General features: G+C 42.4%; 1 protein-coding gene across 1 annotated transcript in view; it reads left to right on the top strand.

The window, feature by feature from the left end:
- Positions 1-2,919: 2,919 nt before the first annotated feature.
- fgl1b (fibrinogen like 1B) overlaps positions 2,920-13,319 on the top strand; it is a 30,032-nt gene continuing 19,632 nt past the window's right edge. Inside the window, exon 1 of the mRNA XM_060826801.1 lies at positions 2,920-2,986. The gene's annotated coding sequence lies outside the window, so the exon portion shown is untranslated. The remainder of the gene's footprint in view (positions 2,987-13,319) is intronic.

Consider the following 13,319-nt stretch of genomic DNA (forward strand, 5'->3'; position numbering starts at 1 on the left):
AAACCTCACAATACCATGAAGCATTCACATTGTGTATTGAAAGCAACTCCTTGTCGAGATGCTTATTTGACATTCCTCCACAATATAAGGAATACAAATGGAACCGAGCATGAGCCAATCAGTCCCATTATGGATATTATGGTGGAAGGAAGGCTATTGAGGAAGCAACTGAAGATGACAGATTTGATAGGCTGACCCAATTTTACATTTCATTGGAGAGCGAATGTGTCAGGGTATCAAAACTGTGTTTAACCTGATCCCATCGGCTTCCTGCCAGAGTTATGTCAAATTTACTCCTGAGTGAATGCTGAATTTTTCAAAGATGTTGATTTCATCACTTGTTTTTTAAAAAAATTTTGTTTGGCAGAGAAGTTATTTTGAAAAATGATTATGAATTTCTCATACTTGGAGATTCCATTTGTAACTATAGTTAACTTAATGTTTTCTACCTTTAAATTTAAACTGTTGATATTCATTACAAAATATCAGTTGGTAAATTCCTGATCTGTATAGTAATATCCATTCTTGTATACTTTCATTAAACATTGTAGGAAAGTTATGTGCTTGTTAACCAGTGAAGTTTGAGGAAAAAAATTAAAATAGTTAAGACTGCAATGATCAATTTAATTAACAGACCTCAGTTACTATTCTATTCCTAATGGTGGAGCATATTTCAATCTGTACTCTCCATTTGGGAAATCAAATGGATGAAGATGAGGCAAAATTGTATTATTTTATCATAATCCCTTATTAGGACCTCAATTAGCTCACGGCCACGGGAATGGTTTGCATTATCTCTGGGCTCTAATGGAGAATGCAAACTGGCAGAAATAATATTGTTGATGTTTTCATGACCTAGTTTCAAATTAAAATCATATTTCCACCAGATGCATACTTAGAGAAAACTTAGTATCTAATTGTGATCATGATTTATATTTTTGTATATATAAAACGCTTATGTGCGTGCATACATAAACAAGGAAATTTGCATTTTATGCAATTTCCATGCTAATTTAGTGTGGTCATTGTGTGATATAAACTCTGATTTATACATACTATTCTTAAGATTGGGTTTTACATTTTGAGTTAGTAACTTATGGATTTTCGAGGTGTCTGAAATTGTTAATTAACTTGTAAGTATTTCTAAAACTATGGTTATTTCTTTTAAAACATTTTTTGAAGACTACTTTGGTAGTCAATTGAGTTTCTGTTTACTTTGAGATTTTATGATTTGGCAAGGTAAACAATTGTACCTCAAGGTTTTTGTTAGAAATTTCTGGACTGGGAGTTTTATTTTAAAGCATTTAGACAACATCCATAATCAAGAAAGATAAAGACTTTTCATTCAGTTTCACATCGTTTCGGGGAGTTCTGTGAAATTCGTGCATTGAGATGCACTGAGTGCTCCTGAGACAGGGAGAATATAGTAAGGCAAATAGTAACATGAAATGGGAAATTAGTGATAACCCTGGACCACAAATGTTGGGATAAAACCAGAACAGGAATTGAACCTGAGTCTTTTTAAACTCAGGTGTATGATAATTCTAGGAATAAGCTGTCAGAGGTTTTAGTGTAAGAGTATCAAGGTATTCGAGTATAGAGTAATCTATCGAGGTGTTTGAGTAAGAGTTTATGGTATTACTACTGTGCAATGTTTTCTGTTGGGTAATGTGCAAGGGATTTTCTTTACCTTGTAAAGGTATTTTGGGATGATTGGAATTACACTTTTATTTCGTGTTTAAAGCTTTCTGAACTTGTAACTAAGTAGATCAGCTTATTCTATGTATATTAATATACAATATATTATATTCAATTAGTAAACGCCTGTTTTATTACTAAGGCAAAATGTGTAGTATTGCATGTTACTGTTTCAATGACAGAGACTGCCTTGTCAAAACCAAACCAAAACAAAATGTGATCTATCAAGCGGATTTTGATCTGAGATCTGATAGAAGTTTATAAGGTTGTGAATAGCATGGATAGAGTGGAAAGTGTGAGGCTTCTTCCCAGGGTGGAGGGGTCAATTACAATGGGACACAGGTTCAAAGTGCAGGGGGAAGTTTAAGAGAAATGTGCAAGGCAAGCTTTTCACACAAAGGGTGATGAGTGCCTGGAACGTGCTACCAGAGGAGGTGGTGGAAGCAAACTCAGTAGCAACATTCAAGAGGAACCTGAATGATACCTGAATAGGAAAGGATTAGAGAGAGACAGATTCTTTAAGTGAAGACAGTTTTAGTGTGGAAGGGCAAAATGTGTCATTGCTGACTTGGGTGGTCAAAAGGCCTGTCCCTGCACTGTATCATTCATTGTTATTCTCTGCTCTTTGTTCTTTGTCCAGTAATAACATCAGCTGGAATCATAACTGTTTCCACTGTGTAGATGGTATTTAAATAGATCCATAAGGGATGATGGGACAGTGTATTTTCATTCTCACCTATCAGCAAATTGTGCATCTAATGGTTGCTCTTACCCCAGTCAAAAATGTGCTGTTAAAGCTGACAATTTGGAACTGAAGTATAATCATTTAGCCCAGCTGCTGAGACCACTTAACACAGCTTTGAAATGTAATAACATGGAAGAAATTGCAAATTTTCCAATACGTATTGTTGCTGCCCATGCGTTCCTTTCAAATTACTTAATGGGTGTCGAGCCAAGATTGCTATGCACCTCTCTCTATTTAAAATGTGCAAGTCTAATCTTAATAAAGTTGTACATCTGTGAACATGGACATTTTCACAAGAGATTAAAATGTACTTTCACTTGTCAAAATATTGCAAATGGAAAAAATTTTATCACTTTGGCAGAATAAGCAGAAGATCTCCATTGCTGCAATGTGATGAAATAGTTTCCTCAGGGACCTTGATATAAACCATCTGGTTTCTTATGCACAGTAATATCAACAATTTTAGTGCCATTCTTGTTCGTATAAACCTTCGAACACAGACTGCTCTGTGTGAATACCTTATGAGATATTACTATAGTTCAGGTGAGTTTTGTTCTCCATCTTGTTTATCACTGTACAAATAATCAGGCTAAGTTAGAAGTCATGCCAAATGTATAAAAATGCTAAGTGCTTTCTTAATTGACCATTTGCTTTTCCAGTATTTGTTTGCATTTTGGTGTCGTATATATTGCAAAACATTATGATTTGACTTTTAAGGTATCAATAGTTATTTTAAATGAAGAAACAAATCTGTTAAATAGTGAATCTGTCAAAAAGACAAGCCAAACAAGTCTTTTGTCCTCACATAATAGATTGAATCTTTGTTTTTTTTTGTTTTCTAAATACACTGAGACTTTCAGAGGGATTTTAACTGTGAGGCCTAGCAAGAATTTTCACCTTATCTTAATAACATAGTTACATTAACTATTTAGTTCCTCCCTTTTGATTCTGGCCCCATCTAACCACACACTGTTTCCAGAATAACTTGTCACTCAATAGACAGTTGTCGGAAAGCCAGCAATCCCTGTGCCCAAGCCATCTTTCAAAGCCTGCTGCACTCCCAGGCAAGTGTTGGCAGCCTAACATTACCCATCACCAGTAATGTAATGGCACAGATGCCAGAAAGCTGCCCACAGCACCTAGCTAGCATGACTAACTCTTCCTCAGACATGCAACTGCATTCTCACAGCTGAGTCACTGTTTAACTACCCTGTCACACATCGGACCTCTCCTTAGATATGTCTCCTCTACCCACCCTCAATGAGTTCATAGAACATAGAACATAGAAGGATACAGCGCAGTACAGGCCCTTCGGCCCTCGATGTTGCGCCGACCGAGTCCTACCTAACCTATACTAGCCCAATAACTTCCAAATGCCTATCCAATGCCCGCTTAAATGAACATAAAGAAGGAGAGTTCACCACTGATACGGGCAGGGCATTCCATGAACTCACAACCAGCTGTGTGAAGAATCTACCCCTAACATCTGTCCTATACCTACCACCCCTTAATTTAAAGCTATGTCCCCTAGTAACACCTGACTCCATTAGCGGTAAAAGGTTCTTAGTATCTACCCTATCTAAACCCCTAATCATCTTATACACTTCTATCAGATCTCCCCTAAACCTTCTCTTCTCCAATGAGAACAGCCCCAAGTGCCTCAGCCTTTCCTCATAAGATTTTCCTACCATTCCAGGCAACATCCTGGTAAACCTCCTCTGCACTCGTTCTAAAGCTTCCACATCCTTCCTATAGTATGGCGACCAAAACTGCACACACTACTCCAGATGAGGCCTCACCAGAGTCTTATACAACTGCAACATGACCTCAGGACTCCGGAACTCAATTCCTCTGCCAATAAAGCCCAGTACACCATATGCCTTCCTCACAGCACTATTTACCTGGGTGGCAACTTTCAGAGATCTGTGTACATGGACACCAAGATCCCTCTGCTCATCCACACTACCAAGTAGCCTACCATTAGCCCAGTAATCCATCATCTTGTTATTCCTACCAAAGTGAACGACTTCGCACTTAGCTACATTGAATTCCATTTGCCACATTTCCGCCCAGCTCTGCAACTTATCTATATCCCGCTGTAACCTACCACTTCCTTCCTCACTATCCACAACTCCACCGACTTTTGTGTCATCCGCAAACTTGCTTACCCAGCTTTCAAGTCCTTCCTCTAGATCATTTATAAAGATAACAAAAAGCAATGGTCCCAAAACAGATCCTTGTGGTACACCGCTAGTAACTGCGCTCCAAGATGAACATAATCCATCAACTACTACCCTCTGTCTCCTTCCAGCCAGCCAATTCCTAATCCAAACCTCTAATGTATCCTCAATGCCATACCTCCGAAGTTTTAGCATTAGCCTACCATGGGGAACCTTATCGAACGCCTTACTAAAATCCATATACACAACATCTACTGCTTTACCCTCATCCACTTCCTTACTCACCTTCTCAAAGAACTCTATAAGGTTTGTGAGGCATGACCTGCCCTTCACAAAACCATGCTGGCTATCCCTGATCACGTTATTCCTACCCAGATGTTCATAAATCTTATCCCTTACCATTCTCTCTAAGACTTTGCCCACCACTGAAGTCAGACTCACTGGCCTATAGTTACTAGGGCTATCCCTACTCCCTTTCTTGAACAATGGGACCACATTCGCTATCCTCCAGTCCTCTGGTACTATTCCCGTTGACAATGACGACATAAAAATCCAGGCCAATGGCTCTGCTATCTCCTCCCTAGCTTCCCATAGGATCCTGGGGTAAATGCCATCAGGCCCAGGAGACTTGTCTATATTCATCCTTTCCAATATTCCCAAAACCTCTTCCCTGCATATTTCCAGGGCATCCATTCTAATTATTTGTGATTCCATATTCACATCAGCAACAGTGTCCTGTTCCTGAGTGAATACTGATGAAAAGTACTGATTTAATGTCTCTCCAATCTCCTCCGCCTCCACACACAACTTCCCACTACTATCCTTGACTGGACCGATACCTACCCTAGTCATCCTTTTATTCTTGACATACCTGTAGAAAGCCTTTGGGTTTTCCCTAATCCTACCAGCTAAAGACTTTTCATGTCCCCTTCTCGCTTCTCTTAGCTCCCTCTTTAGCTCCTTCCTGGCTACCTTATAACTCTCAATCGCCCCTACTGAACCTTCACGCCTCATCTTTACATATGCCGCCTTCTTCCCTTTCACAAGGGACTCTAATTCCTTACTAAACCACGGCTGCCTCACAAGGCCCTTTACACCATGCCTGACTGGTACATACCTATCGAGGACACGCAGTAGCTGCTCCTTGAACAATCCCCACATCTCATTAGTGTTCTTCTCTTGAAGCCTGTTTTTCCAATCCACACAACCTAAGTCATGCCTCACTGCATCATAATTTCCCTGCCCCCAGCTATAGCTCTTGCCCTGCGGCGCACGATTATCCCTCTCCATCACTAAAGTAAAAGTCACCGAGTTGTGGTCACTGTCCCCGAAGTGCTCACCTACCTCCAAGTCTAACACCTGGCCTGATTCATTACCTAGAACCAAATCCAATATAGCCTCCCCTCTTGTTGGCCTGTCGACATATTGTGTCAGGAAACCCTCCTGCACACATTGTACAAACACCGACCCATCTAATGAACTCGAGCTATAGCTCTCCCAGTCAATATCTGGGAAGTTAAAGTCCCCCATAACAACCACCCTGCTACCTTCACTCTTTTCCTGAATCATCCTCGCAATATTATCCTCTACTTCTCTAGGACTATTAGGAGGCCTGTAGAAAACACCTAACAGGGTGACCTCACCTTTCCTATTTCTAACCTCAGCCCAAACTACCTCAGATGGCAAGTCCTCTTCCATCGTCCATTCCACTGCTGTGATACTGTCTTTGACAAGTAATGCCACGCCTCCCCCTTTTTTACCCCCATGTCTGATCCTACTAAAACATTTGAACCCTGGAACGTGCAACAGCCATTCTTGTCCCTGTTCTACCCACGTCTCTGTAATGGCCACAACATCGAAGTCCCAGGTACCAACCCACGCTGCAAGTTCACCTACCTTATTCCTTATACTTCTGGCATTGAAGTATACACACTTCAATCCACCTTTCTGGTTACAGGCACCCTCCTTAGAGATCGCTGCATTATTCCTAACCTCCCTACACTCAAGGTCCTGTACCCTAAAGCTACAGTCCTGGTTCCCATGCCCCCGCGGAGTTAGTTTAAACCCTCCCAAAGAGCACTAGCAAACCTCCCCCCAAGGACACTGGTGCCCCTCAGGTTCAGGTGTAGCCCATCCTTTTTATAGAGGTCCCACCTTCCCCAGAAAGGACCCCAGTTGTCCAGAAACCGGAATCCCTCCCTCCTGCACCATCCCTGTAGCCACGCATTTAACTGCTCTCTCTCCCTATTCCTCGACTCTCTATCACGTGGCACGGGTAACAAACCAGAGACTACAACTCTGTTTGTTCTAACTCTGAGCTTCCAACCTAGATCCCTGAAAGCCTGTCTGACATCCTCACCCTTCTTCCTACCTATATCGTTGGTGCCAACGTGGACCACGATCTGGGGCTGCTCCCCCTCCCCCTTAAGGACCCGGAAAACACGATCAGCGACATCACGTACCCTTGCACCTGGGAGGCAACATACCAAACGTGAGTCCCTGTCGCCCCCACAAAACCGTCTGTCTGTACCCCTCACTATCGAGTCCCCAAGAACTATTGCTCTACCTTTCTCCACCCTACCCTTCTGAGCAACGGGGCCAGGCTCCGTGCCAGAGGACTGAACCTCGTTGCTTGCCCCTGGTAAGTCATCCCCCCCACAAGTATCCAAAACGGTATACTTGTTCTTGAGGGGAATGACCGCAGGGGGTCCCTGCACTGGCTTCCTCCTCCCACTCCCCCTCACTGTCACCCATCTATCTTGAACTTTCGGAGTAACTACTTGCCTAAAGCTCCGATCTATGACCTCCTCTGCCTCCCGAATGATCCGCAGTTCATCCAACTCCAGCTCCAGTTCCCTAACACGGGTTTGGAGGAGCTGGAGATGGGTGCACTTCTTGCAAGTGTACTCAGCAGGGACGCTAATGGCTTCCCTCACCTCATACATGTTGCAAGAGGAACATTGCCCTCTCTGCACTGCCATCCCTCTAAAAGTAAGCTTTCCTTAAAAAAAAACAACAAAAACCAACTAAATCTAAAGAAACAAACAAGGAAAATGCAGCACTTACCCGCTAGTCACAATTGGTCTTATTATTAGGTTGGAGGAGGTGGAAGGGTGGGAGGCTCTACTCGTGTAGTGCCTCGGGTGACTCGCCTGCGCCTTTAAATCGCCTTTTAATTGGAGTTCCAGTCACTGTCTCTCCAATGCCCACAGGTGACCTGCACCTTGTCGTTTTCTAGTAGGGGAACATCATATACTGACAAAATTAGAAGATTAGAATCCCTACAGTATGGATACAAGCCCTTCGGCCAACAAGTCCACACAAACTCTCCAAAGAGCAACCCACCCTACACTTACTCCTGACTAATGCACCTGACACTATGGGCAATTCAGCATGGCCAATTCACCTGACCTGCACGTCTTCGAATGTGGGAGGAAACCCATGCAGGCACGGGGAGAATGTGCAAGCTCCACACAGTCGCCCGAGGCTGGAATTGAACCTGGGGCCCTGGTGCTGTGAGGCAGCAGTGCTAACCACTGAGCCACCACGCCACCCAGCACTATTCCAACAAGCAATCGGACAAATCCAAATATGAGCCTACGTTGATGAGATAAAGGGGACACAATCCAGGATGCAGTTCAGTCCCACAGTGCAGACCAAACGTTAGCATCTTAACCATGACAATCCGTGATGGTTTCCTTCACCCAGCAAACATCTACTGGAATAGAGTGTCAGTCAGGTCCTGTTTGCCTAATAGCACCCAATGCAGCTGCTAAATTCTGTCATTCACAAACCGAACTTCCTTCAGTTCAATGTCATTGTCAAAGAGTCATAGAGATGTACAGCATGGAAACAGACCCTTCGGTCCAACCCATCCATCCCGACCAGATATCCCAACCCAACCTAGTCCCACCTGTCAGCATATGGCTCATATCCCTCCAGACCCTTCCTATTCATATACCCATCCAAATGCCTTTTAAATGTTGCAATTGTACCAGCCTCCTCCACTTCCTCAGGCACCTCATTCCTTACACGTACCACCCTCTGCGTGAAAAAGTTGCCCCTTAGGTCTCTGTTATATCTTTCCCCTCTCACCCTAAACCTACGCCCTCTAGTTCTGGAATCCCCGATTCTAGGGAAAAGACTTTGCCTATTTATCCTATCCATGCCCCTCATAATTTTGTAAACCTCTATAAGGTCACCCCTCAGCCTCTGACGCTCCAGGGAAAACAGCCCCAGTCTGTTCAGCGTCTCCCTGTAGCTCAGATCCTCCAACCCTGGCAACATCCTTGTAAATCTTTTCTGAACCCTTTCAATTTTCACAACATCTTTCCAATAGGAAGGAGACCAGAATTGCATGCAATATTCCAACAGTGGCCTAACCAATGTCCTGTACAGCCGCAACATGACCTCCCAACTCCTGTACTCAATACTCTGACCAATAAAGGAAAGCATACCAAATGCCTTCTTCACTATCCTGAATATAGCTCCTTGAAAGTGCGACTCCACTTTCAAGGAGCTATAAACCTGTACTCCAAGGTCTCTTTGTTCAGCAACACTCCCTAGGACCTTACCATTAAGTGTATAAGTCCTGTTAAGATTTCCTTTCCCAAATTACAGCCCCTTGCATTTATCTGAATTAAACTCCATCTGCTACTTCTCAGCCCATTGGCCCACCTGGTCCAGATCCTGTTGTAATCTGAGGTAACCATCAGATTTTGGTGTTATCGGCAAACTTACTAACTGTACCTCTTATGCTCGCATCCAAATAATTCATGTAAATGACAAAAAGTAGAGGGCCCAGCACTGATCTTTGTGGCACTCCACTGGTCACAGGCCTCCAGTCTGAAAAACAACCTTCCACCACCACCCTCTGTCTTTTACCTTTGTGAGCCAGTTCTGTATCCAAATGGCTAGTTCTCCCTGTATTCTATGAGATCTAACCTTGCTAATCAGTCTCCCATGGGGAACCTTGTCGAAAGCCTTACTGAAGTCCATATAGATCACATTTACAGCTCTGCCCTCATTAATCTTCTTCAAAAAATTCAATCAAGTTTGTGAGACATGATTTCCCATGCACAAAGCCATGTTGACTATCTCTAATCAGTCCTTGCCTTTCCAAATACATGTACATCCTGTCCCTCAGGATTCCCTCCAACAACTTGCCCACCACCGAGGTCAGGCTCACCGGTCTATAGTTCCTTGGCTTGTCTTTACTGCCCTTCTTAAACAGTCCTTCTCCTTGGATGACTGTCCCACAGGACCTCAGAAACTCCACAGATGATGGAGTGTTTTTGGGCAGCATTTGCTTCCTTTTAAATTATTATTGTTGATAACTCCTGCAGCACTGAGATGACAATGATAGTTAATCTGGCACCAATGGTTTGGTGCAATCTGCCTTTGCCCTGTATTCTATGCAGCAGCATGTTCACTCTGCATGCACTGCATATGTGCAAAGAAATGTTTACAAACACATGTGTTGTGCATTTGCCCCTTCAACATCCTCAAGTACAGGAGCAATAGATCTTATGATTCCACCCATCAAAGTGGTATTCACTATGCTAATCTTGGGCACGTCACAGCCATTTTCCAGTTGCATTTTAGCTGTTGAGAATGGAAAGTGGGGAAGGTATCTCAACTTGTTGTGAACACAGTCAGCATCATCAGGCTCTGTCTAGTCACCAGGCACACACTGCAATCAGACTTATCATCTCATTCTGCCACAGATTTCACCATCTCACTCAGACCTCTATAAGATTCTGCACATTATTACAAAACAGTGCATTTTAGGAGTTCTGTTGTCACTGGGTTGATTGTTCAACAGCTGAATGGGTGATACATCTTGTACCCCATACGTTAAACTAGACCAGCTATAAAGTAGTTGTGAAACTTCTGTCAATATGAATTGAGAATGAAATAATGCACTTTTAACTTTGTTTAATTGTTGGCTTTTCATAGCAGAATATGTTCCCTATTCATTACATCTTCAATATTGCCAGCTCAGATGTTCAAGTAAATTTACTTTATCAACAGGCTGTAGTGTACTTTCCTCTGAACCCCTGTCAACACTGCTAAGGCAGGATTTGTTCATCTGTTGTGATTGCTTGATAATGGATACCTGAAGGATAGAACTAAACAAATTCAGTTTTTCCGACAATCTAGCAGCTTCACAGACACTCTAGTGCACCTTGTACATTCCTGCCACAGAGTATTGGTGGCAGAGGGAGTGGCTATTAGTGGATGTGATACCAATCAAGTGGGCTCTTTGTCCTGGGTGATGTCAAGCTTCTAGAGTGTTGTTAGAGCGGCACCCACCCAGGCAAGTCAGGAAATATTCCATTACACTCCTGACTTGTGCTTTGCAGATGGATATGTTTGGGGGGTCAAGAGGTGAGTTATCTGCTGCAATACTCTTAGCTTCTAACCTGCTCCTGTTGCCAATGTATTTATATGGTAAGTCAAGTTCAGTTTCTGATGAATGGTGACCCTGAGGATGTTGACCATGGGGCATTCAGTATGGTAACACGATAGAATGTCAAGGGATGATGACTATATTCTCTGTTGCTGGTCATTGCCTGGTATTTGTGTGGTTCAAATGTTACTTGCCACCTTCAACCCAAGTCTGGATATTGTCCAGGCCTCGCTGCATTTGGACACTGACTGCTTCAGAATCTGAGGGGTTGTTAATGTTGCTAAGCATTGTGTAATCTTCAATGAACATTCCCACTTCTGATCTTATGATGAAGGGATGGTCATTGATGAAGGAGCTAAAGGTAATTGGGCTTAGAATGGTCCTCTAAAGAATTCATGCTGTGGTAAATAACATCTGAGGCACATAAGTGTCAAACAATGATCATTTCCAAGCAATAATTGACAAAAAGCTGAACTGAACAAGTCATATTAATGACTGGGTGAGTATTGGGAATTCTGCATTGAGCAATTCACCATCTATCTCCCCAGTAATTGCCCACCATCAACAGCACACAAATTAGGATTGTGATAAAATATTCTCCACTTGCCTTGATGGGTGTTGTTCCAGCAATACTGGGGAAACTTGACAATCCCTCAGGCCAAAGCAGCCTGCTGATTGACATCCTGTCTGCTACCATAGATATTCATTCCCTTCACCATCTATGCACAGTTGCAGCAATGTGTATCATTCATAAGATGCACTGGCTCACTCAATGGCACCTTCCAAACCTGTGACCTCTACTACCTAGAAAAAGAAAGGCAGCCAGTATGTGGAAACACCACCACCTGCAAGCTCTCTCCAACTCACACACCACCCTAACTTGGAAATATATCACCATTCCTTCACTATCCTTGGATCTCACTCTCAGAAGTGTGAGTGTGTCTAAACACATGGAATGTAACAGTTCAATAAATCAGCTCACCACCACCTTCCCCAAAGCAATAAGGAATTGGCAATAAATATTGATCCAGACAGTGAAGCCCCATCCTGAAAACTGATAATTTTGTTTTAAAATGTCTTAAATAAGATGTTATGTGTTTTCCATTCACCACTGACTTAATCATTAAGATTGGAAGTAATTTGGAAAAATTGCTATATAATGAATTTTGGATACAAGTGGATGGAATGTGGTTCCTATCATTGGGGCACCATGAATCCTGACCTACCACTGAAATGCTGCTAACTAAATCACTTAAACTCTACTCAGCATCAGAGAGTTAGGATTTCACCTCTTGATTGGTAAAGTTACATTTCCGGTTCTCAGTGGCCTGTTATGGACCAGACCAAATTCCCTCAAAATATATTAAGAAGACAGCCTAGACCCAAACATTGTCCTGTTTTAAAGGCAAGTGTAAGGTCGATTGGTCAAACTACCAGGCTTGAAGCAAAACAGACTTTAGTCATACAACAAAGTTAAAATACAGGCAAGATAAAAATGGAAGAAAAGAATTGGTTCGATTGTGACAGTATAGAAATAAATAAGATGTGATATATATATATATATATATATATATATATATATATATAAAAACCATTACTGCTACCAATATACTAATATCCCATAAACACACCCTTGACAAAGGCAAATTCAGCAAAATAGACTATCTCACATGCAATTCTAGCAGCAGGAAGAGACCCCAGCTTTTACCTGTAACAGAGAGACGAATAAAAACTTTCACATTCAGCTTAAACACCCCAGGACCTGCTACTGAATGCTAACACTAAAAACAATCTGGTTCTGTGGGAGCTTGACCCAATCCATTCAGACAGTTCCAACTGTAAAAAATTGTTCCAACTATAAAAAATAACCTCAAGGCCTCACAAACCTGTTGCCTTATTGGCTTTGGAGCAGAGCGCTCCTCACTTTTGTCTCAATCTTTCTTCATAAACAAAAAACAGGACAAAATATACCTTGTAGAGTCATAGTTTCATCAGTGGCACAATAAATTCCACTAATTGAGTGAAGTTTATGTGGTCATAGAGTCGTAGAGGTGTACAGCACGGAAACAGACCCTTTGGTCCAACTAGTCTATGCTGACCAGATATCCCAACCCAATCTAATCCCACCTGCCAACACCCTGCCCACATTCCTTCAAACCCCTCCTATCCATATACCCATCCAAATGACTTTTAAATGTTGCAATTGTACCAGCCTCCACCACATCCTCTGGCACCTCATTCCATGCATGTACCACCCTCTGTGTGAAAACGTTGCCCTTTAGGT

The sequence above is a fragment of the Hemiscyllium ocellatum genome, chromosome 6 (genome assembly GCF_020745735.1).
Source record: "Hemiscyllium ocellatum isolate sHemOce1 chromosome 6, sHemOce1.pat.X.cur, whole genome shotgun sequence".
In the NCBI taxonomy this organism is placed as follows: domain Eukaryota; kingdom Metazoa; phylum Chordata; class Chondrichthyes; order Orectolobiformes; family Hemiscylliidae; genus Hemiscyllium; species Hemiscyllium ocellatum.